Genomic DNA, 24,000 nt, shown 5'->3' with positions numbered 1-24,000 from the left:
GCACAGTCCCAACATTCGCCTTCCTGCACATGGCAGGTCATCGGACCCAAATTCCGACCTCGCGAGTATGCCTACATATCGAATCGGTCATCGGACCCAACTTCCGACTTCATCCATACCGTAGGGTCTTTGAGGTTGGCGCGGTGCGCTCAACCCGGGGAGTCGACCCAACGAAGCATACACCTCCCCTATATAAGCTATTTGTCCGATTCCCACACCTGTGTAGTTTGCACCTCCGATCAAGACATCGACCCCAACTTCCGAACTCGCCTCCAACGACCGAACCAGCGCCTTGGTGCGCACCTTGCAACGCACAGTGCCAACATTCGCCTTCCTGCACGTGGCAGGTCATCGGACCCAAATTCCGACCTCGCGAGTATGCCTACATATCGAATCGGTCATCGGACCCAACTTCCGACTTCATCCATACCGTAGGGTCTTTGAGGTTGGCGCGGTGCGCTCAACCCGGGGAGTCGACCCAACGAAGCATACACCTCCCCTATATAAGCTATTTGTCCGATTCCCACACCTGTGTAGCTTGCACCTCCGATCAGGACATCGACCCCAACTTCCGAACTCGACTAAAAAGACCGCACCAGCGCCTTGGTGTGCACCTTGCAACGCACAGTGTCAACATTCGCCTTCCTGCACATGGCAGGTCATCGGACCCAAATTCCGACCTCATGAGCATACCTACTAATCGAATTGGTCATCGGACCCAACTTCCGACTTCATCCATACCGTAGGGTCTTTGAGGTTGGCGCGGTGCGCTCAACCTGGGGAGTCGACCCATCGAAGCATACACCTCCCCTATATAAGCTATTTGTCCGATTCCGACACCTGTGTAGTTTGCACCTCCGCTCAGGACATCGACCCCAACTTCCGAACTCGCCTGCAACGACCGAACCAGCGCCTTGGTGCGCACCAAAAGTGCGCACTTTTGGAGGGCACTTTTGTGCGCTCCAAAGGTGCGCACTTTTGGAGGGCACTTTTCTGCGCTCCAAAGGTGCGCACTTTTGGAGGGCACTTTTTGGAGGGCACTTTTCTGCGCTCCAAAGGTGCGCACTTTTGGAGGGCACTTTTTGGAGGGCACTTTTCTGCGCTCCAAAGGTGCGCACTTTTGGAGGGCACTTTTTGGAGGGCACTTTTCTGCGCTCCAAAGGTGCGCACTTTTGGAGGGCACTTTTTGGAGGGCACTTTTCTGCGCTCCAAAGGTGCGCACTTTTGGAGGGCACTTTTCTGCGCTCCAAAGGTGCGCACTTTTGGAGGGCACTTTTTGGAGGGCACTTTTCTGCGCTCCAAAGGTGCGCACTTTTGGAGGGCACTTTTTGGAGGGCACTTTTCTGCGCTCCAAAGGTGCGCACTTTTGGAGGGCACTTTTTGGAGGGCACTTTTCTGCGCTCCAAAGGTGCGCACTTTTGGAGGGCACTTTTGTGCACTCCAAAGGTGCGCACTTTTGGAGGGCACTTTTCCTGTGCTCCAAAGGTGCACACCTAGGTGAGCACCTTCGACCACACCTTGTAGCACACCAAACTCTGACTTTCGACTTCATCCGCAATGCAGGGTCTTTGAGGTTGGCGCAATGCGCACAACCAGGGGAGTCGACCCATCAAACCCAACACCTCCCCTATATAAGCTATTTGTCTGATTCTCATACATGCGTAGCCTGCAGGAGCAATTAGGACATCGACCCCAACTTTCGGCTTCTAAACGAAAACAAGGTCTTTGAGGTTGGTGTAATGCGAACAACTAGGGGAGTCAACCCATCAAACCCAACACCTCCCCTATATAAGCTATTTGTCTGATTCTCATACATGTGTAGTCTACAGGAGCAATTAGGACATCGACCCCAACTTTTGACTTCTTAACGAAAACAAGGTCTTTGAGGTTGACGTAATGCGCACAACCAGGGGAGTCGACCCATCAAACCCAACACCTCCCCTATATAAGCTATTTGTCCGATTCTCATACATGTGTAGCCTGCAGGAGCCATTAGGACATTGACCCCAACTTTTGACTTCTTAACGAAAACAAGGTCTTTGAGGTTGGCGTAATGCGCACAACCAAGGGAGTTGACCCATCAAACCCAACACCTCCCCTATATAAGCTATTTGTCTGATTCTCATACATGTGTAGCCTGCAACAACGATTAGGACATCCACCCCAACTTCTGAATTCGTCTGCGTTGACCGCACCAAAGGTGCACGCCTTGGTGCTCACCAAAATCCGACTTCCGACTTCTTCTGCTATGCGGGGTCTTTGAGGTTGGCGCAGTGCGCACAACCAGGGGAGTCAACCCACCGAATGCAACACCTCCCCTATATAAGCTATTTGTCTGATTCTCATACATGCGTAGACTGCAGCAATGATTAGGACATCCACCCCAACTTTTGACTTCTTAAACAAGACAGGGTCTTTGAAGTTGGTGCAGTGCACACAACCAGGGGAGTCGACCCATCAAACGCAACACCTCCCCTATATAAAGCTATTTGTCCGATTCTCATACGTGTAGTCTGCAGCAGCGATTAGGACATCGACCCCAACTTCCGAATTCGTTTGCATTGACCGCACCAAAGGTGCACGCCTTGGTGTGCACCCTGGAGTGCACTTTGGTGCTCACCTCGGTGCACACTTTGGTGTGCACCTCGGTGTGCACCAAAGGTGCGCACCTTGGAGCGCACCAAAGGTGTACACTTTGGAGCGCACCACATAGGGTCTTTGAGAGGTTGGCGCAGTGCGCACACCAAGGTGGGTGTTGAGGTGCGTGCCGAGGTGGGTGGGTGCTAGGGTGCGCTCCATGGTGGGTGCCAGGGTGGGTGCGTGCTAGGGTGGATTCCAAAGAGGGTCATAGGGTGGGTGCCAAGGTGGGTTGGTGATATAGTGGGTTCAAAGGTGGGTACTAGGGTGGGTTCCAAGGTGGGTCACAAGTTGGGTGCCAGGATGCGTGGGTGTTAGGTTGGGTGCCAAGGTGGGCTCCTGCGTGGGTGGGTGCTAGGGTGGGTTTCAAGGTGGACGCGAGGGCGGGTGCCAAGGTGGGTAACAAGTTGGGTGTTAGGATGGGTGAGTGCTAGAGTGGGTGCCAAGGTGGGTGGGTGCTAAGGTGGATGCCAAGGTGGTTCACAGGGTGGGTGGGTTCTAGGGTGAGTTCCAAGGTGGGTCACAGGTTCAGTGCTAGGGTGGGTGTCAAGGCGGGTGTCGAGGTGCCTGGGTGCTAGGGTGTGGATGCCAATGTGGGTCATAGGGTGGGTACTAGGGTGGGCTGCAATGTGGGTGCCAAGGTGGGTAACATGCTCGGTGGGTTCTAAATTGGGTGCCAGGGTGGGTGTGCACCCACCTTGCCCGAGGTGGGTGCCAAGGTGCCAGTGTGGGTGGGTGCTAAGGTGGATGCCAAGGTGGGTGAGAAGGTGGGTGATAGGTTGAGTGGTAGGATGGGTGGGTGCCAAGATGGGTCACAGGGTGGGTGCAAGGGTGGGTAGGTGCTAGGGTTGGTGTCAGGGTGGGTGGGTGCTAGGTTGGGTTCCAAGGTGGGTGCGAGGGTGAGTGTCAAGGTGGGTCACAGGTTAGGTGCTAGGATGGGTGAGTGCTAGGGTGCAAAGGTGCCAGGGTGGGTGCTAGGATGGGTCGATGCTAGGGTGAGTGGCAAGGTGGGTCCACAAGTGTCAAGGTGGGTGCCGAGGTGGGTGCCAAGTCGGCGACTGCTATGGTGGATGCCAAGGTGGGTCACGGGGTGGGTGCCAAGTTGCTAGGTTGGGTTCCAAGGTGGGTGCCAACGTGGGTGCTAGGGTGCGTGGGTTAAAGGGTGTGTCACAACGTGGGTGCCAGGATGGGTGCGCACCCACACTGGCCAAGACGGGTGCGGGTGCAAGGTTGGGTTCCAAGCCCGGTCACAGGCTGGGTGCTAGGATGGGTGGGTGCCAAGGTGGGCACCAGGGTGGGTGCACCCACCCTGGCCAAGGTGGGTCACGGGGTGGGTCCTAGGGTGGGTAACGGGGTGGGTACTAAGGTGCGTGCCAAGGTGGGTCATAGGGTGGGTGCCAAGGTGGGCACCAGGGTGGGTGTGCACCAACCCTAGCCAGGGTAGGTCACGGGGTGGTTGTCGGGGTGGGCGTCAAGGAGCCAAGGTGGGTGGCAAGTAGCCAAGTTGCGTGCCAAGGTGGGTGTCGGGGTGGGTGCCAAGGATCCAAGGTGGGTGCCAAGGAACCAAGGTGGGTGTCTGGGTGGGTGCCGAGGTGGGAGCCAGGGTGGGTCCCAAGGTGAGTGCAAAGGTGGGTGCCAGGGTCAAGGTGAGTGCCAATGTGGGTTCCAAGGTGCCAGGGTCAGGGTGAGTGCCAATGTGGGTTCAAAGGTGCTAAGTTGGGTGCGAGGTTGGGTGCGAGGGTGGGTGGGTGCCAAGGTGTGCTAGGTGGAAGCCCGGGTGGGTCGGCATCCCATGGGTGTCGAGTTGGGTGCCTGATGGGTGCTTCTTGTCAAGTTTTAGTCGTCGGGACTCATTTCGAGCCTTAGAGGTCGTTTCTTGTCCGGTTGCCCTGTCTTCGACCTGGGAACCCAATTTTGGTCCTCGGGTCCCATTTTTTTTTGTCTCGCATCCCACTTTTGGCCTGTGGCCTTTTCGGGGTCGATTCTCGTTTTGGGCATCAGAGCATGTTTCTTCTCCTAAAACCCAATATTTGTTTATTAAGTCTCGGAACACATTTTTGTTCTCGTGGACCCATCATGGGTCTTGGAACGCATTTGTGGTCCTTGGGTCCCATTTTGCATCCCGAAACTTGTGTTTTGGTGCTTGATCCCTATTTTGGGTGCCCACCTTGCACCAAGTGCGCACCCGGGGCAAACCGAGCGCCTTGGTGCACCGGGGCAAGATCGAGCGTGCACCCGAGGCGCCCCGAACATGCACCAAGGTGCACTCGGCCCACATGTGAGCGCAGGTCGTTGCGCCCGAGGTGGTGTGTGGGCACCGCGTTGCAGACGGGACACTGCACGCACACGACGCCCCCTCCAGGTGCACGCACGTAGGCCGGGCCGGGTGCACACCCGACGCCCTAGCAAGGTGCGCGCACCCGGGCAGGGCTCACACTTGGCGAACGGGGCGCACTTCGCGAGGGAGGGTGTGCACCTCGACGGGGGTGGGTGGCCGGGGTGGATTCGCACGTGGGTCGCGGTTTGCTAAGTACACACTGCGACAAGCTCATAACGGGTGCGATCATACCAGCGTTAGTGCACCGGATCCCATCAGAACTCCGCAGTTAAGCGCGCTTGGGCCGGAGTAGTACTGGGATGGGTGACCTCCCGGGAAGTCCCGGTGTTGCACCCTTTTTTAGTTTTTCGCCGGGCGTCGCAATGCTATTTGAATAAACCTTTTGCCCGTTTGCGTTCTCGTCGGGGCCGGGCCGGGCCGGGGTGCGCTGCCCGCACTACCGCGCGCGCGGGGGCGACACCGAGCGCGCACCCGAGGCGCCCCGAGCACACAGGCCACGGTGCAACCCGGGCGTTGTGCGCGCACCCCGGTGCGCCCGAGGTGCTGCGCGCGCACCCAGGTGAAATCGGTGTGCACCTCGGCCAGTGCGCGCTCGGTCGAGTCGCGCACGTTGGCCAAGGTGCACGGTGATGTTTCTTACTCTAAGGTTCCGCACCAGACGCCCGGGACAGGTGAGCGAAGCTGGGCGGGGCCGGGTGCGCGGCCGGGGCAGGTGCACGCAGCTGGAGAGAGCTTTGGAGCACACTTCGGAGCGCACCAATGATGCGCTCCATTCAAAAGTTTCCTGAAAAGGCAAAAAAAGTTGAGATTATAGAATTTCCCACTTGAGAGATTGTAAAAAAAAAAAATTTAAAATGAAGGAAACGCGGGTGCCAAGGTGTGCGCAGCCCAGCCAAGGTGTGCGCACCAAGGCGCCCACCCTGGCGAAGGTGCACGCAAGGTGCGCACCCGAGGCAAACCGGACAATTAACCCAACTTTCGACTTCGCGCGCACCTTGGAGCGCACTTCGGAGCGCTCCTTGGTGCGCACCAATCTTGGGCACCTCGGAGTGCACCATGGCGCCCACCAAGGTGCGCACCCGGGGCAAACCGAGCTCCGACTTCGTGCGCACCTTGGAGCGCACGAAAGGTGCGCACCATGGCGCCCACCAAGGTGCGCAGCCCAGCCAAGGCGTGCGCATCAAGGTGCGCACCCTGGCGAAGGTGCGCACCCGGGGCAAACCGAGCTCCGACTTCGTGCGCACCTTGGAGCGCACAAAAGGTGCGCAACCCAGCCAAGGTGTGCGCACCCCGGTCAAACCGAGCTCCGAATCGTGCGCACCAGAGGTGCACGCCATCGTGCGCACCTTGGAGCACACTTCGGAGCCCTCCTTGGTGCGCGCCGATGTTGCGCACCTCGGAGCGCACCCGGGGAAAACAATGCAATTAACCCGACTTTCGACTTCGTGGGCACCTCGGAGCGCTCTCGGGTTCGCACCTCGGAGCACACCGAGGTGCGCACCTTTGATGCGCTGCCTTCACCAATTTCCAGAAAAGGCAAGAAAACATTGAGAAGGTGTGCGCACCGAGGTGCCCACCCTGGCGAAGGTGCACGCGAGGTGCGCACCCGGGGCAAACCGGGCTCCGACTTCGTGCACGCCGCACCTTGGAGCACACTTCGGAGCGCTCCTTGGTGCGCACCAGGGCGCGCAACCCAGCCGAGGTGCCCACCCCGGCGAAGGTGCACGCGAGGTGCGCACCCGGGGCAAACCGGGCTCCGACTTCGTGCACGCCATGGTGCCCACCGCGGCGAAGGTGCACGCGAGGTGCGCACCCGGGGCAAACCGGGCTCCGACTTCGTGCACGCCGCACCTTGGAGCACACTTCGGAGCGCTCCTTGGTGCGCACCATGGTGCCCACCAGGGCGCGCAACCCCGCCGAAGGTGCACGCGAGGTGCGCACCCGGGGCAAACCGGGCTCCGACTTCGTGCACGCCGCACCTTGGAGCACACTTCGGAGCGCTCCTTGGTGCGCACCATGGTGCCCACCAGGGCGCGCAACCCCGCCGAAGGTGCACGCGAGGTGCGCACCCGGGGCAAACCGGGCTCCGACTTCGTGCACGCCATGGTGCGCACCGCGGCGAAGGTGCGCACCCGGGGCAAACCGGGCTCCGACTTCGTGCACGCCGCACCTTGGAGCACACTTCGGAGCGCTCCTTGGTGCGCACCAGGGCGCGCAACCCAGCCGAGGTGCCCACCCCGGCGAAGGTGCACGCGAGGTGCGTACCCGGGGCAAACCGGGCTCCGACTTCGTGCACGCCGCACCTTGGAGCACACTTCGGAGCGCTCCTTGGTGCGCACCATGGTGCCCACCAGGCCGCGCAACCCAGCCAAGGTGTGCGCACCAAGGTGCACGCGAGGTGCGCACCCGGGGCAAACCGGGGTCCGACTTCGTGCACGCCGCACCTTGGAGCACACATCGGGGCGCTCCCGGGTTCGCACCGGCGTTGCGCACCGTGGTGGGCACCTCGGAGCACACCAAGGTGGGCAGCGAGGTGCGCACCTTTGATGCGATGCCTTCACTAATTTCCATAAAAGGCAAAAAAAAAACGAGATTTTAAAATTTCCGTTTTGAAAGATAGTGAGAAAAAGGGAATGCTGGTGCCATCTTGAGCCCGCCCTGGTGCGCAGCCCAGCCAAGGTGTGCGCACCAAGGTGCCCACCCTGGCGAAGGTGCGCGCCCGGGCAATTAACCCAACTTCCAACTTCGCGCGCGCCAGGGTGGGAGCGCACCCAACAACCGGGCCTGGGAAGAGCCAATGCGAGAAACCCCACCAAACGCTCTGACAAAAAAAGAGGGGGCGCTCCAGTAACCCCGCTTCGGAGCGCACCCTGGGCAAACCCAGCCAAGGTGCCCACCCCGGCCAAGGTGCAGGCGAGGTGCGCACCCGGGGCAAACCGGGCTCCGACAACGTGCACGCCGCACCTTGGAGCACACTTCGTAGCGCTCCCGGGTGCGCACCTCAGAGCACACCAAGGTGGGCAGCGAGGTGCGCACCTTTGATGCGCTGCCTTCACTAATTTCCAGAAAAGGCAAAAAAAAAAGGAGATTTTAAAATTTCCGTTTTGAAAGATAGTGAAAAAAACGGAACGCGCGTGCCATCTTGAGCCCGCCCTGGTGCGCAGCCCAGGTAAGGTGCCCACCCTGGCAAAGGTGCGCACCCGGGCAATTAACCCTACTTCCGACTTCGTGCGCGCCAGGGTGGCAACCGGGCCTCGGAAGAGCCAATGCGAGAAACCCCACCAAACGCTCCGACAAAAAAAGAGGCGGCGCTCCAATAACCCCGCTTCGGAGCGCAGCCGGGGCAAACCCAGCCAAGGTGCCCACCCCGACGAAGGTGCACGCGAGGTGCGCACCCGGGGCAAACCGGGCTCCGACAACGTGCACGCAGCACCTTGGAGCACACTTCGAAGCACTCCCGGGTGCCCACCGGCGTTGCGCACCGTGGTGGGCAGCGAGGTGCGCACCTTTGATGCGCTGCCTTCACTAATTTCCAGAAAAAGGCAAAAAAAAATGAGATTTTAAAATTTCCGTTTTGAAAGATAGTGAAAAAAAAGGAACGCGGGTGCCATCTTGAGCCCGCCCTGGTGCGCAGCCCAGGCAAGGCATGCGCACCAAGGTGCCCACCCGAGGTGCACACCCGGGGCAAACCGGGCTCCGACTTCGTGCAGGCCGCACCTTGGAGCACACTTCGGAGCGCTCCTTGGTGCGCACCATGGTGCCCACCAGGGCGCGCAACCCAGCCAAGGTCTGCACACTAAGGTGCCCACCCCGGCGAAGGTGCACGCGAGGTGCGCACCCGGGGCAAACCGGGCTCCGACTTCGTGCACGCCATGGTGCCCACCGCGGCGAAGGTGCACGCGAGGTGCGCACCCGGGGCAAACCGGGCTCCGACTTCGTGCACGCCGCACCTTGGAGCACACTTCGGAGCGCTCCTTGGTGCGCACCATGGTGCCCACCAGGGCGCGCAACCCAGCCAAGGTGTGCGCACCAAGGTGCACGCGAGGTGCGCACCCGGGGCAAACCGGGGTCCGACTTCGTGCACGCCGCACCTTGGAGCACACATCGGAGCGCTCCCAGGTTCGCACCAGCGTTGCGCACCTTTGATGCGCTGCCTTCACTAATTTCCAGAAAAGGCAAAAAAAAACGATATTTTAAAATTTCCGTTCTGAAAGATAGTGAAAAAAACGGAACGCGGGTGCCATCTTGAGCCCTTCCTGGTGCGCAGCCCAGGCAAGTTGTGCGCACCAAGGTGCCCACCCTGGCGGAGGTGCGCGCCCGGGGCAAACCGGGCTCCGACTTCGTGCACTGCATGGTGCCCACCAAGGCGCGCAACCCAGCCAAGGTGCCCACCGCAGCGAAGGTGCACGCGAGGTGCACACCCGGGGCAAACCGGGCTCCGACTTCGTGCACGCCGCACCTTGGAGCACACTTCAGAGCGCTCCTTGGTGCGCACCAGGGCGCGCAACCCAGCCGAGGTGCCCACCCCGGCGAAGGTGCACGCGAGGTGCGCACCCGGGGCAAACCGGGCTCCGACTTCGTGCACGCCATGGTGCCCACCGCGGCGAAGGTGCGCACCCGGGGCAAACCGGGCTCCGACTTCGTGCACGCCGCACCTTGGAGCACACTTCGGAGCGCTCCTTGGTGCGCACCATGGTGCCCACCAGGCCGCGCAACCCAGCCAAGGTGTGCGCACCAAGGTGCACGCGAGGTGCGCACCCGGGGCAAACCGGGGTCCGACTTCGTGCACGCCGCACCTTGGAGCACACATCGGGGCGCTCCCGGGTTCGCACCGGCGTTGCGCACCGTGGTGGGCACCTCGGAGCACACCAAGGTGGGCAGCGAGGTGCGCACCTTTGATGCGATGCCTTCACTAATTTCCATAAAAGGCAAAAAAAAAACGAGATTTTAAAATTTCCGTTTTGAAAGATAGTGAGAAAAAGGGAATGCTGGTGCCATCTTGAGCCCGCCCTGGTGCGCAGCCCAGCCTAGGTTTGCGCACCAAGGTGCCCACCCTGGCGAAGGTGCGCGCCCGGGCAATTAACCCAACTTCCAACTTCGCGCGCGCCAGGGTGGGAGCGCACCCAACAACCGGGCCTGGGAAGAGCCAATGCGAGAAACCCCACCAAACTCTCTGACAAAAAAAGAGGGGGCGCTCCAGTAACCCCGCTTCGGAGCGCACCCTGGGCAAACCCAGCCAAGGTGCCCACCCCGGCCAAGGTGCAGGCGAGGTGCGCACCCGGGGCAAACCGGGCTCCGACAACGTGCACGCCGCACCTTGGAGCACACTTCGTAGCGCTCCCGGGTGCGCACCTCAGAGCACACCAAGGTGGGCAGCGAGGTGCGCACCTTTGATGCGCTGCCTTCACTAATTTCCAGAAAAGGCAAAAAAAAAAGGAGATTTTAAAATTTCCGTTTTGAAAGATAGTGAAAAAAACGGAACGCGCGTGCCATCTTGAGCCCGCCCTGGTGCGCAGCCCAGGTAAGGTGCCACCCTGGCAAAGGTGCGCACCCGGGCAATTAACCCTACTTCCGACTTCGTGCGCGCCAGGGTGGCAACCGGGCCTCGGAAGAGCCAATGCGAGAAACCCCACCAAACGCTCCGACAAAAAAAGAGGCGGCGCTCCAATAACCCCGCTTCGGAGCGCAGCCGGGGCAAACCAAGCCAAGGTGCCCACCCCGACGAAGGTGCACGCGAGGTGCGCACCCGGGGCAAACCGGGCTCCGACAACGTGCACGCAGCACCTTGGAGCACACTTCGAAGCACTCCCGGGTGCCCACCGGCGTTGCGCACCGTGGTGGGCAGCGAGGTGCGCACCTTTGATGCGCTGCCTTCACTAATTTCCAGAAAAAGGCAAAAAAAAATGAGATTTTAAAATTTCCGTTTTGAAAGATAGTGAAAAAAAAGGAACGCGGGTGCCATCTTGAGCCCGCCCTGGTGCGCAGCCCAGGCAAGGCATGCGCACCAAGGTGCCCACCCGAGGTGCACACCCGGGGCAAACCGGGCTCCGACTTCGTGCAGGCCGCACCTTGGAGCACACTTCGGAGCGCTCCTTGGTGCGCACCATGGTGCCCACCAGGGCGCACCCGAGGCAAACCGGGCTCCGACTTCGTGCACGCCGCACCTTGGAGCACACATCGGAGCGCTCCCAGGTTCGCACCAGCGTTGCGCACCTTTGATGCGCTGCCTTCACTAATTTCCAGAAAAGGCAAAAAAAAACGATATTTTAAAATTTCCGTTCTGAAAGATAGTGAAAAAAACGGAACGCGGGTGCCATCTTGAGCCCTTCCTGATGCGCAGCCCAGGCAAGTTGTGCGCACCAAGGTGCCCACCCTGGCGGAGGTGCGCGCCCGGGGCAAACCGGGCTCCGACTTCGTGCACTGCATGGTGCCCACCAAGGCGCGCAACCCAGCCAAGGTGCCCACCGCAGCGAAGGTGCACGCGAGGTGCGCACCCGAGGTGCACACCCGGGGCAAACCGGGCTCCGACTTCGTGCACGCCGCACCTTGGAGCACACTTCAGAGCGCTCCTTGGTACGCACCAGGGCGCGCAACCCAGCCAAGGTGCTCACCCCGGCGAAGGTGCACGCGAGGTGCGCACCCGGGGCAAACCGGGCTCGGACTTCGTGCACGCCGCACCTTGGAGCACACATCGGAGCGCTCCCGGGTTCGCACCAGCATTGCGCACCTTTGATGCGCTGCCTTCACTAATTTCCAGAAAAGGCAAAAAAAAGAAAAAAATGAGATTTTAAAATTTCCGTTTTGAAAGATAGTGAAAAAAACGGAACGCGGGTGCCATCTTGAGCCCGCCCTGGTGTGCAGCCCAGGCAAGTTGTGCGCACCAAGGCACCCACCCTGGCCAAGGTGGGTCACGGGGTGGGTCCTAGGGTGGGTAACGGGGTGGGTACTAAGGTGCGTGCCAAGGTGGGTCATAGGGTGGGTGCCAAGGTGGGCACCAGGGTGGGTGTGCACCAACCCTAGCCAGGGTAGGTCACGGGGTGGTTGTCGGGGTGGGCGTCAAGGAGCCAAGGTGGGTGGCAAGTAGCCAAGTTGCGTGCCAAGGTGGGTGTCGGGGTGGGTGCCAAGGATCCAAGGTGGGTGCCAAGGAACCAAGGTGGGTGTCTGGGTGGGTGCCGAGGTGGGAGCCAGGGTGGGTCCCAAGGTGAGTGCAAAGGTGGGTGCCAGGGTCAAGGTGAGTGCCAATGTGGGTTCCAAGGTGCCAGGGTCAGGGTGAGTGCCAATGTGGGTTCAAAGGTGCTAAGTTGGGTGCGAGGTTGGGTGCGAGGGTGGGTGGGTGCCAAGGTGTGCTAGGTGGAAGCCCGGGTGGGTCGGCATCCCATGGGTGTCGAGTTGGGTGCCTGATGGGTGCTTCTTGTCAAGTTTTAGTCGTCGGGACTCATTTCGAGCCTTAGAGGTCGTTTCTTGTCCGGTTGCCCTGTCTTCGACCTGGGAACCCAATTTTGGTCCTCGGGTCCCATTTTTTTTTGTCTCGCATCCCACTTTTGGCCTGTGGCCTTTTCGGGGTCGATTCTCGTTTTGGGCATCAGAGCATGTTTCTTCTCCTAAAACCCAATATTTGTTTATTAAGTCTCGGAACACATTTTTGTTCTCGTGGACCCATCATGGGTCTTGGAACGCATTTGTGGTCCTTGGGTCCCATTTTGCATCCCGAAACTTGTGTTTTGGTGCTTGATCCCTATTTTGGGTGCCCACCTTGCACCAAGTGCGCACCCGGGGCAAACCGAGCGCCTTGGTGCACCGGGGCAAGATCGAGCGTGCACCCGAGGCGCCCCGAACATGCACCAAGGTGCACTCGGCCCACATGTGAGCGCAGGTCGTTGCGCCCGAGGTGGTGTGTGGGCACCGCGTTGCAGACGGGACACTGCACGCACACGACGCCCCCTCCAGGTGCACGCACGTAGGCCGGGCCGGGTGCACACCCGACGCCCTAGCAAGGTGCGCGCACCCGGGCAGGGCTCACACTTGGCGAACGGGGCGCACTTCGCGAGGGAGGGTGTGCACCTCGACGGGGGTGGGTGGCCGGGGTGGATTCGCACGTGGGTCGCGGTTTGCTAAGTACACACTGCGACAAGCTCATAACGGGTGCGATCATACCAGCGTTAGTGCACCGGATCCCATCAGAACTCCGCAGTTAAGCGCGCTTGGGCCGGAGTAGTACTGGGATGGGTGACCTCCCGGGAAGTCCCGGTGTTGCACCCTTTTTTAGTTTTTCGCCGGGCGTCGCAATGCTATTTGAATAAACCTTTTGCCCGTTTGCGTTCTCGTCGGGGCCGGGCCGGGCCGGGGTGCGCTGCCCGCACTACCGCGCGCGCGGGGGCGACACCGAGCGCGCACCCGAGGCGCCCCGAGCACACAGGCCACGGTGCAACCCGGGCGTTGTGCGCGCACCCCGGTGCGCCCGAGGTGCTGCGCGCGCACCCAGGTGAAATCGGTGTGCACCTCGGCCAGTGCGCGCTCGGTCGAGTCGCGCACGTTGGCCAAGGTGCACGGTGATGTTTCTTACTCTAAGGTTCCGCACCAGACGCCCGGGACAGGTGAGCGAAGCTGGGCGGGGCCGGGTGCGCGGCCGGGGCAGGTGCACGCAGCTGGAGAGAGCTTTGGAGCACACTTCGGAGCGCACCAATGATGCGCTCCATTCAAAAGTTTCCTGAAAAGGCAAAAAAAGTTGAGATTATAGAATTTCCCACTTGAGAGATTGTAAAAAAAAAAAATTTAAAATGAAGGAAACGCGGGTGCCAAGGTGTGCGCAGCCCAGCCAAGGTGTGCGCACCAAGGCGCCCACCCTGGCGAAGGTGCACGCAAGGTGCGCACCCGAGGCAAACCGGACAATTAACCCAACTTTCGACTTCGCGCGCACCTTGGAGCGCACTTCGGAGCGCTCCTTGGTGCGCACCAATCTTGGGCACCTCGGAGTGCACCATGGCGCCCACCAAGGTGCGCACCCGGGGCAAACCGAGCTCCGACTTCGTGCGCACCTTGGAGCGCACGAAAGGTGCGCACCATGGCGCCCACCAAGGTGCGCAGCCCAGCCAAGGCGTGCGCATCAAGGTGCGCACCCTGGCGAAGGTGCGCACCCGGGGCAAACCGAGCTCCGACTTCGTGCGCACCTTGGAGCGCACAAAAGGTGCGCAACCCAGCCAAGGTGTGCGCACCCCGGTCAAACCGAGCTCCGAATCGTGCGCACCAGAGGTGCACGCCATCGTGCGCACCTTGGAGCACACTTCGGAGCCCTCCTTGGTGCGCGCCGATGTTGCGCACCTCGGAGCGCACCCGGGGAAAACAATGCAATTAACCCGACTTTCGACTTCGTGGGCACCTCGGAGCGCTCTCGGGTTCGCACCTCGGAGCACACCGAGGTGCGCACCTTTGATGCGCTGCCTTCACCAATTTCCAGAAAAGGCAAGAAAACATTGAGAAGGTGTGCGCACCGAGGTGCCCACCCTGGCGAAGGTGCACGCGAGGTGCGCACCCGGGGCAAACCGGGCTCCGACTTCGTGCACGCCGCACCTTGGAGCACACTTCGGAGCGCTCCTTGGTGCGCACCAGGGCGCGCAACCCAGCCGAGGTGCCCACCCCGGCGAAGGTGCACGCGAGGTGCGCACCCGGGGCAAACCGGGCTCCGACTTCGTGCACGCCATGGTGCCCACCGCGGCGAAGGTGCACGCGAGGTGCGCACCCGGGGCAAACCGGGCTCCGACTTCGTGCACGCCGCACCTTGGAGCACACTTCGGAGCGCTCCTTGGTGCGCACCATGGTGCCCACCAGGGCGCGCAACCCCGCCGAAGGTGCACGCGAGGTGCGCACCCGGGGCAAACCGGGCTCCGACTTCGTGCACGCCGCACCTTGGAGCACACTTCGGAGCGCTCCTTGGTGCGCACCATGGTGCCCACCAGGGCGCGCAACCCCGCCGAAGGTGCACGCGAGGTGCGCACCCGGGGCAAACCGGGCTCCGACTTCGTGCACGCCATGGTGCGCACCGCGGCGAAGGTGCGCACCCGGGGCAAACCGGGCTCCGACTTCGTGCACGCCGCACCTTGGAGCACACTTCGGAGCGCTCCTTGGTGCGCACCAGGGCGCGCAACCCAGCCGAGGTGCCCACCCCGGCGAAGGTGCACGCGAGGTGCGTACCCGGGGCAAACCGGGCTCCGACTTCGTGCACGCCGCACCTTGGAGCACACTTCGGAGCGCTCCTTGGTGCGCACCATGGTGCCCACCAGGCCGCGCAACCCAGCCAAGGTGTGCGCACCAAGGTGCACGCGAGGTGCGCACCCGGGGCAAACCGGGGTCCGACTTCGTGCACGCCGCACCTTGGAGCACACATCGGGGCGCTCCCGGGTTCGCACCGGCGTTGCGCACCGTGGTGGGCACCTCGGAGCACACCAAGGTGGGCAGCGAGGTGCGCACCTTTGATGCGATGCCTTCACTAATTTCCATAAAAGGCAAAAAAAAAACGAGATTTTAAAATTTCCGTTTTGAAAGATAGTGAGAAAAAGGGAATGCTGGTGCCATCTTGAGCCCGCCCTGGTGCGCAGCCCAGCCAAGGTGTGCGCACCAAGGTGCCCACCCTGGCGAAGGTGCGCGCCCGGGCAATTAACCCAACTTCCAACTTCGCGCGCGCCAGGGTGGGAGCGCACCCAACAACCGGGCCTGGGAAGAGCCAATGCGAGAAACCCCACCAAACGCTCTGACAAAAAAAGAGGGGGCGCTCCAGTAACCCCGCTTCGGAGCGCACCCTGGGCAAACCCAGCCAAGGTGCCCACCCCGGCCAAGGTGCAGGCGAGGTGCGCACCCGGGGCAAACCGGGCTCCGACAACGTGCACGCCGCACCTTGGAGCACACTTCGTAGCGCTCCCGGGTGCGCACCTCAGAGCACACCAAGGTGGGCAGCGAGGTGCGCACCTTTGATGCGCTGCCTTCACTAATTTCCAGAAAAGGCAAAAAAAAAAGGAGATTTTAAAATTTCCGTTTTGAAAGATAGTGAAAAAAACGGAACGCGCGTGCCATCTTGAGCCCGCCCTGGTGCGCAGCCCAGGTAAGGTGCCCACCCTGGCAAAGGTGCGCACCCGGGCAATTAACCCTACTTCCGACTTCGTGCGCGCCAGGGTGGCAACCGGGCCTCGGAAGAGCCAATGCGAGAAACCCCACCAAACGCTCCGACAAAAAAAGAGGCGGCGCTCCAATAACCCCGCTTCGGAGCGCAGCCGGGGCAAACCCAGCCAAGGTGCCCACCCCGACGAAGGTGCACGCGAGGTGCGCACCCGGGGCAAACCGGGCTCCGACAACGTGCACGCAGCACCTTGGAGCACACTTCGAAGCACTCCCGGGTGCCCACCGGCGTTGCGCACCGTGGTGGGCAGCGAGGTGCGCACCTTTGATGCGCTGCCTTCACTAATTTCCAGAAAAAGGCAAAAAAAAATGAGATTTTAAAATTTCCGTTTTGAAAGATAGTGAAAAAAAAGGAACGCGGGTGCCATCTTGAGCCCGCCCTGGTGCGCAGCCCAGGCAAGGCATGCGCACCAAGGTGCCCACCCGAGGTGCACACCCGGGGCAAACCGGGCTCCGACTTCGTGCAGGCCGCACCTTGGAGCACACTTCGGAGCGCTCCTTGGTGCGCACCATGGTGCCCACCAGGGCGCGCAACCCAGCCAAGGTCTGCACACTAAGGTGCCCACCCCGGCGAAGGTGCACGCGAGGTGCGCACCCGGGGCAAACCGGGCTCCGACTTCGTGCACGCCATGGTGCCCACCGCGGCGAAGGTGCACGCGAGGTGCGCACCCGGGGCAAACCGGGCTCCGACTTCGTGCACGCCGCACCTTGGAGCACACTTCGGAGCGCTCCTTGGTGCGCACCATGGTGCCCACCAGGGCGCGCAACCCAGCCAAGGTGTGCGCACCAAGGTGCACGCGAGGTGCGCACCCGGGGCAAACCGGGGTCCGACTTCGTGCACGCCGCACCTTGGAGCACACATCGGAGCGCTCCCAGGTTCGCACCAGCGTTGCGCACCTTTGATGCGCTGCCTTCACTAATTTCCAGAAAAGGCAAAAAAAAACGATATTTTAAAATTTCCGTTCTGAAAGATAGTGAAAAAAACGGAACGCGGGTGCCATCTTGAGCCCTTCCTGGTGCGCAGCCCAGGCAAGTTGTGCGCACCAAGGTGCCCACCCTGGCGGAGGTGCGCGCCCGGGGCAAACCGGGCTCCGACTTCGTGCACTGCATGGTGCCCACCAAGGCGCGCAACCCAGCCAAGGTGCCCACCGCAGCGAAGGTGCACGCGAGGTGCACACCCGGGGCAAACCGGGCTCCGACTTCGTGCACGCCGCACCTTGGAGCACACTTCAGAGCGCTCCTTGGTGCGCACCAGGGCGCGCAACCCAGCCGAGGTGCCCACCCCGGCGAAGGTGCACGCGAGGTGCGCACCCGGGGCAAACCGGGCTCCGACTTCGTGCACGCCATGGTGCCCACCGCGGCGAAGGTGCGCACCCGGGGCAAACCGGGCTCCGACTTCGTGCACGCCGCACCTTGGAGCACACTTCGGAGCGCTCCTTGGTGCGCACCATGGTGCCCACCAGGCCGCGCAACCCAGCCAAGGTGTGCGCACCAAGGTGCACGCGAGGTGCGCACCCGGGGCAAACCGGGGTCCGACTTCGTGCACGCCGCACCTTGGAGCACACATCGGGGCGCTCCCGGGTTCGCACCGGCGTTGCGCACCGTGGTGGGCACCTCGGAGCACACCAAGGTGGGCAGCGAGGTGCGCACCTTTGATGCGATGCCTTCACTAATTTCCATAAAAGGCAAAAAAAAAACGAGATTTTAAAATTTCCGTTTTGAAAGATAGTGAGAAAAAGGGAATGCTGGTGCCATCTTGAGCCCGCCCTGGTGCGCAGCCCAGCCAAGGTTTGCGCACCAAGGTGCCCACCCTGGCGAAGGTGCGCGCCCGGGCAATTAACCCAACTTCCAACTTCGCGCGCGCCAGGGTGGGAGCGCACCCAACAACCGGGCCTGGGAAGAGCCAATGCGAGAAACCCCACCAAACTCTCTGACAAAAAAAGAGGGGGCGCTCCAGTAACCCCGCTTCGGAGCGCACCCTGGGCAAACCCAGCCAAGGTGCCCACCCCGGCCAAGGTGCAGGCGAGGTGCGCACCCGGGGCAAACCGGGCTCCGACAACGTGCACGCCGCACCTTGGAGCACACTTCGTAGCGCTCCCGGGTGCGCACCTCAGAGCACACCAAGGTGGGCAGCGAGGTGCGCACCTTTGATGCGCTGCCTTCACTAATTTCCAGAAAAGGCAAAAAAAAAAGGAGATTTTAAAATTTCCGTTTTGAAAGATAGTGAAAAAAACGGAACGCGCGTGCCATCTTGAGCCCGCCCTGGTGCGCAGCCCAGGTAAGGTGCCACCCTGGCAAAGGTGCGCACCCGGGCAATTAACCCTACTTCCGACTTCGTGCGCGCCAGGGTGGCAACCGGGCCTCGGAAGAGCCAATGCGAGAAACCCCACCAAACGCTCCGACAAAAAAAGAGGCGGCGCTCCAATAACCCCGCTTCGGAGCGCAGCCGGGGCAAACCAAGCCAAGGTGCCCACCCCGACGAAGGTGCACGCGAGGTGCGCACCCGGGGCAAACCGGGCTCCGACAACGTGCACGCAGCACCTTGGAGCACACTTCGAAGCACTCCCGGGTGCCCACCGGCGTTGCGCACCGTGGTGGGCAGCGAGGTGCGCACCTTTGATGCGCTGCCTTCACTAATTTCCAGAAAAAGGCAAAAAAAAATGAGATTTTAAAATTTCCGTTTTGAAAGATAGTGAAAAAAAAGGAACGCGGGTGCCATCTTGAGCCCGCCCTGGTGCGCAGCCCAGGCAAGGCATGCGCACCAAGGTGCCCACCCGAGGTGCACACTCGGGGCAAACCGGGCTCCGACTTCGTGCAGGCCGCACCTTGGAGCACACTTCGGAGCGCTCCTTGGTGCGCACCATGGTGCCCACCAGGGCGCACCCGAGGCAAACCGGGCTCCGACTTCGTGCACGCCGCACCTTGGAGCACACATCGGAGCGCTCCCAGGTTCGCACCAGCGTTGCGCACCTTTGATGCGCTGCCTTCACTAATTTCCAGAAAAGGCAAAAAAAAACGATATTTTAAAATTTCCGTTCTGAAAGATAGTGAAAAAAACGGAACGCGGGTGCCATCTTGAGCCCTTCCTGATGCGCAGCCCAGGCAAGTTGTGCGCACCAAGGTGCCCACCCTGGCGGAGGTGCGCGCCCGGGGCAAACCGGGCTCCGACTTCGTGCACTGCATGGTGCCCACCAAGGCGCGCAACCCAGCCAAGGTGCCCACCGCAGCGAAGGTGCACGCGAGGTGCGCACCCGAGGTGCACACCCGGGGCAAACCGGGCTCCGACTTCGTGCACGCCGCACCTTGGAGCACACTTCAGAGCGCTCCTTGGTACGCACCAGGGCGCGCAACCCAGCCAAGGTGCTCACCCCGGCGAAGGTGCACGCGAGGTGCGCACCCGGGGCAAACCGGGCTCGGACTTCGTGCACGCCGCACCTTGGAGCACACATCGGAGCGCTCCCGGGTTCGCACCAGCATTGCGCACCTTTGATGCGCTGCCTTCACTAATTTCCAGAAAAGGCAAAAAAAAGAAAAAAATGAGATTTTAAAATTTCCGTTTTGAAAGATAGTGAAAAAAACGGAACGCGGGTGCCATCTTGAGCCCGCCCTGGTGTGCAGCCCAGGCAAGTTGTGCGCACCAAGGCACCCACCCTGGCCAAGGTGGGTCACGGGGTGGGTCCTAGGGTGGGTAACGGGGTGGGTACTAAGGTGCGTGCCAAGGTGGGTCATAGGGTGGGTGCCAAGGTGGGCACCAGGGTGGGTGTGCACCAACCCTAGCCAGGGTAGGTCACGGGGTGGTTGTCGGGGTGGGCGTCAAGGAGCCAAGGTGGGTGGCAAGTAGCCAAGTTGCGTGCCAAGGTGGGTGTCGGGGTGGGTGCCAAGGATCCAAGGTGGGTGCCAAGGAACCAAGGTGGGTGTCTGGGTGGGTGCCGAGGTGGGAGCCAGGGTGGGTCCCAAGGTGAGTGCAAAGGTGGGTGCCAGGGTCAAGGTGAGTGCCAATGTGGGTTCCAAGGTGCCAGGGTCAGGGTGAGTGCCAATGTGGGTTCAAAGGTGCTAAGTTGGGTGCGAGGTTGGGTGCGAGGGTGGGTGGGTGCCAAGGTGTGCTAGGTGGAAGCCCGGGTGGGTCGGCATCCCATGGGTGTCGAGTTGGGTGCCTGATGGGTGCTTCTTGTCAAGTTTTAGTCGTCGGGACTCATTTCGAGCCTTAGAGGTCGTTTCTTGTCCGGTTGCCCTGTCTTCGACCTGGGAACCCAATTTTGGTCCTCGGGTCCCATTTTTTTTTGTCTCGCATCCCACTTTTGGCCTGTGGCCTTTTCGGGGTCGATTCTCGTTTTGGGCATCAGAGCATGTTTCTTCTCCTAAAACCCAATATTTGTTTATTAAGTCTCGGAACACATTTTTGTTCTCGTGGACCCATCATGGGTCTTGGAACGCATTTGTGGTCCTTGGGTCCCATTTTGCATCCCGAAACTTGTGTTTTGGTGCTTGATCCCTATTTTGGGTGCCCACCTTGCACCAAGTGCGCACCCGGGGCAAACCGAGCGCCTTGGTGCACCGGGGCAAGATCGAGCGTGCACCCGAGGCGCCCCGAACATGCACCAAGGTGCACTCGGCCCACATGTGAGCGCAGGTCGTTGCGCCCGAGGTGGTGTGTGGGCACCGCGTTGCAGACGGGACACTGCACGCACACGACGCCCCCTCCAGGTGCACGCACGTAGGCCGGGCCGGGTGCACACCCGACGCCCTAGCAAGGTGCGCGCACCCGGGCAGGGCTCACACTTGGCGAACGGGGCGCACTTCGCGAGGGAGGGTGTGCACCTCGACGGGGGTGGGTGGCCGGGGTGGATTCGCACGTGGGTCGCGGTTTGCTAAGTACACACTGCGACAAGCTCATAACGGGTGCGATCATACCAGCATTAGTGCACCAGATCCCATCAGAACTCCGCAGTTAAGCGCGCTTGGGCCGGAGTAGTACTGGGATGGGTGACCTCCCGGGAAGTCCCGGTGTTGCACCCTTTTTTAGTTTTTCGCCGGGCGTCGCAATGCTATTTGAATAAACCTTTTGCCCGTTTGCGTTCTCGTCGGGGCCGGGCCGGGCCGGGGTGCGCTGCCCGCACTACCGCGCGCGCGGGGGCGACACCGAGCGCGCACCCGAGGCGCCCCGAGCACACAGGCCACGGTGCAACCCGGGCGTTGTGCGCGCACCCCGGTGCGCCCGAGGTGCTGCGCGCGCACCCAGGTGAAATCGGTGTGCACCTCGGCCAGTGCGCGCTCGGTCGAGTCGCGCACGTTGGCCAAGGTGCACGGTGATGTTTCTTACTCTAAGGTTCCGCACCAGACGCCCGGGACAGGTGAGCGAAGCTGGGCGGGGCCGGGTGCGCGGCCGGGGCAGGTGCACGCAGCTGGAGAGAGCTTTGGAGCACACTTCGGAGCGCACCAATGATGCGCTCCATTCAAAAGTTTCCTGAAAAGGCAAAAAAAGTTGAGATTATAGAATTTCCCACTTGAGAGATTGTAAAAAAAAAAAATTTAAAATGAAGGAAACGCGGGTGCCAAGGTGTGCGCAGCCCAGCCAAGGTGTGCGCACCAAGGCGCCCACCCTGGCGAAGGTGCACGCAAGGTGCGCACCCGAGGCAAACCGGACAATTAACCCAACTTTCGACTTCGCGCGCACCTTGGAGCGCACTTCGGAGCGCTCCTTGGTGCGCACCAATCTTGGGCACCTCGGAGTGCACCATGGCGCCCACCAAGGTGCGCACCCGGGGCAAACCGAGCTCCGACTTCGTGCGCACCTTGGAGCGCACGAAAGGTGCGCACCATGGCGCCCACCAAGGTGCGCAGCCCAGCCAAGGCGTGCGCATCAAGGTGCGCACCCTGGCGAAGGTGCGCACCCGGGGCAAACCGAGCTCCGACTTCGTGCGCACCTTGGAGCGCACAAAAGGTGCGCAACCCAGCCAAGGTGTGCGCACCCCGGTCAAACCGAGCTCCGAATCGTGCGCACCAGAGGTGCACGCCATCGTGCGCACCTTGGAGCACACTTCGGAGCCCTCCTTGGTGCGCGCCGATGTTGCGCACCTCGGAGCGCACCCGGGGAAAACAATGCAATTAACCCGACTTTCGACTTCGTGGGCACCTCGGAGCGCTCTCGGGTTCGCACCTCGGAGCACACCGAGGTGCGCACCTTTGATGCGCTGCCTTCACCAATTTCCAGAAAAGGCAAGAAAACATTGAGAAGGTGTGCGCACCGAGGTGCCCACCCTGGCGAAGGTGCACGCGAGGTGCGCACCCGGGGCAAACCGGGCTCCGACTTCGTGCACGCCGCACCTTGGAGCACACTTCGGAGCGCTCCTTGGTGCGCACCAGGGCGCGCAACCCAGCCGAGGTGCCCACCCCGGCGAAGGTGCACGCGAGGTGCGCACCCGGGGCAAACCGGGCTCCGACTTCGTGCACGCCATGGTGCCCACCGCGGCGAAGGTGCACGCGAGGTGCGCACCCGGGGCAAACCGGGCTCCGACTTCGTGCACGCCGCACCTTGGAGCACACTTCGGAGCGCTCCTTGGTGCGCACCATGGTGCCCACCAGGGCGCGCAACCCCGCCGAAGGTGCACGCGAGGTGCGCACCCGGGGCAAACTGGGCTCCGACTTCGTGCACGCCGCACCTTGGAGCACACTTCGGAGCGCTCCTTGGTGCGCACCATGGTGCCCACCAGGGCGCGCAACCCCGCCGAAGGTGCACGCGAGGTGCGCACCCGGGGCAAACCGGGCTCCGACTTCGTGCACGCCATGGTGCGCACCGCGGCGAAGGTGCGCACCCGGGGCAAACCGGGCTCCGACTTCGTGCACGCCGCACCTTGGAGCACACTTCGGAGCGCTCCTTGGTGCGCACCAGGGCGCGCAACCCAGCCGAGGTGCCCACCCCGGCGAAGGTGCACGCGAGGTGCGTACCCGGGGCAAACCGGGCTCCGACTTCGTGCACGCCGCACCTTGGAGCACACTTCGGAGCGCTCCTTGGTGCGCACCATGGTGCCCACCAGGCCGCGCAACCCAGCCAAGGTGTGCGCACCAAGGTGCACGCGAGGTGCGCACCCGGGGCAAACCGGGGTCCGACTTCGTGCACGCCGCACCTTGGAGCACACATCGGGGCGCTCCCGGGTTCGCACCGGCGTTGCGCACCGTGGTGGGCACCTCGGAGCACACCAAGGTGGGCAGCGAGGTGCGCACCTTTGATGCGATGCCTTCACTAATTTCCATAAAAGGCAAAAAAAAAACGAGATTTTAAAATTTCCGTTTTGAAAGATAGTGAGAAAAAGGGAATGCTGGTGCCATCTTGAGCCCGCCCTGGTGCGCAGCCCAGCCAAGGTGTGCGCACCAAGGTGCCCACCCTGGCGAAGGTGCGCGCCCGGGCAATTAACCCAACTTCCAACTTCGCGCGCGCCAGGGTGGGAGCGCACCCAACAACCGGGCCTGGGAAGAGCCAATGCGAGAAACCCCACCAAACACTCTGACAAAAAAAGAGGGGGCGCTCCAGTAACCCCGCTTCGGAGCGCACCCTGGGCAAACCCAGCCAAGGTGCCCACCCCGGCCAAGGTGCAGGCGAGGTGCGCACCCGGGGCAAACCGGGCTCCGACAACGTGCACGCCGCACCTTGGAGCACACTTCGTAGCGCTCCCGGGTGCGCACCTCAGAGCACACCAAGGTGGGCAGCGAGGTGCGCACCTTTGATGCGCTGCCTTCACTAATTTCCAGAAAAGGCAAAAAAAAAAGGAGATTTTAAAATTTCCGTTTTGAAAGATAGTGAAAAAAACGGAACGCGCGTGCCATCTTGAGCCCGCCCTGGTGCGCAGCCCAGGTAAGGTGCC

At 61.7% G+C, this 24,000-nt stretch overlaps 3 non-coding genes across 3 annotated transcripts; all 3 read left to right on the top strand.

The window, feature by feature from the left end:
- Positions 1–5,192: 5,192 nt before the first annotated feature.
- LOC131866240 (5S ribosomal RNA) lies at positions 5,193–5,311 on the top strand. The gene has a single exon (XR_009364863.1). It is a non-coding gene; the product is annotated as a 5S ribosomal RNA (ribosomal RNA).
- A 7,804-nt stretch (positions 5,312–13,115) lies between these two features.
- LOC131866239 (5S ribosomal RNA) lies at positions 13,116–13,234 on the top strand. The gene has a single exon (XR_009364862.1). It is a non-coding gene; the product is annotated as a 5S ribosomal RNA (ribosomal RNA).
- A 7,804-nt stretch (positions 13,235–21,038) lies between these two features.
- On the top strand, positions 21,039–21,157 carry LOC131866250 (5S ribosomal RNA). The gene has a single exon (XR_009364873.1). It is a non-coding gene; the product is annotated as a 5S ribosomal RNA (ribosomal RNA).
- Positions 21,158–24,000: the final 2,843 nt, after the last annotated feature.

The sequence above is a fragment of the Cryptomeria japonica genome, unplaced genomic scaffold (genome assembly GCF_030272615.1).
Source record: "Cryptomeria japonica unplaced genomic scaffold, Sugi_1.0 HiC_scaffold_138, whole genome shotgun sequence".
Lineage (NCBI taxonomy): Eukaryota > Viridiplantae > Streptophyta > Pinopsida > Cupressales > Cupressaceae > Cryptomeria > Cryptomeria japonica.
This window is presented reverse-complemented; position numbering and strand designations above follow the sequence as displayed.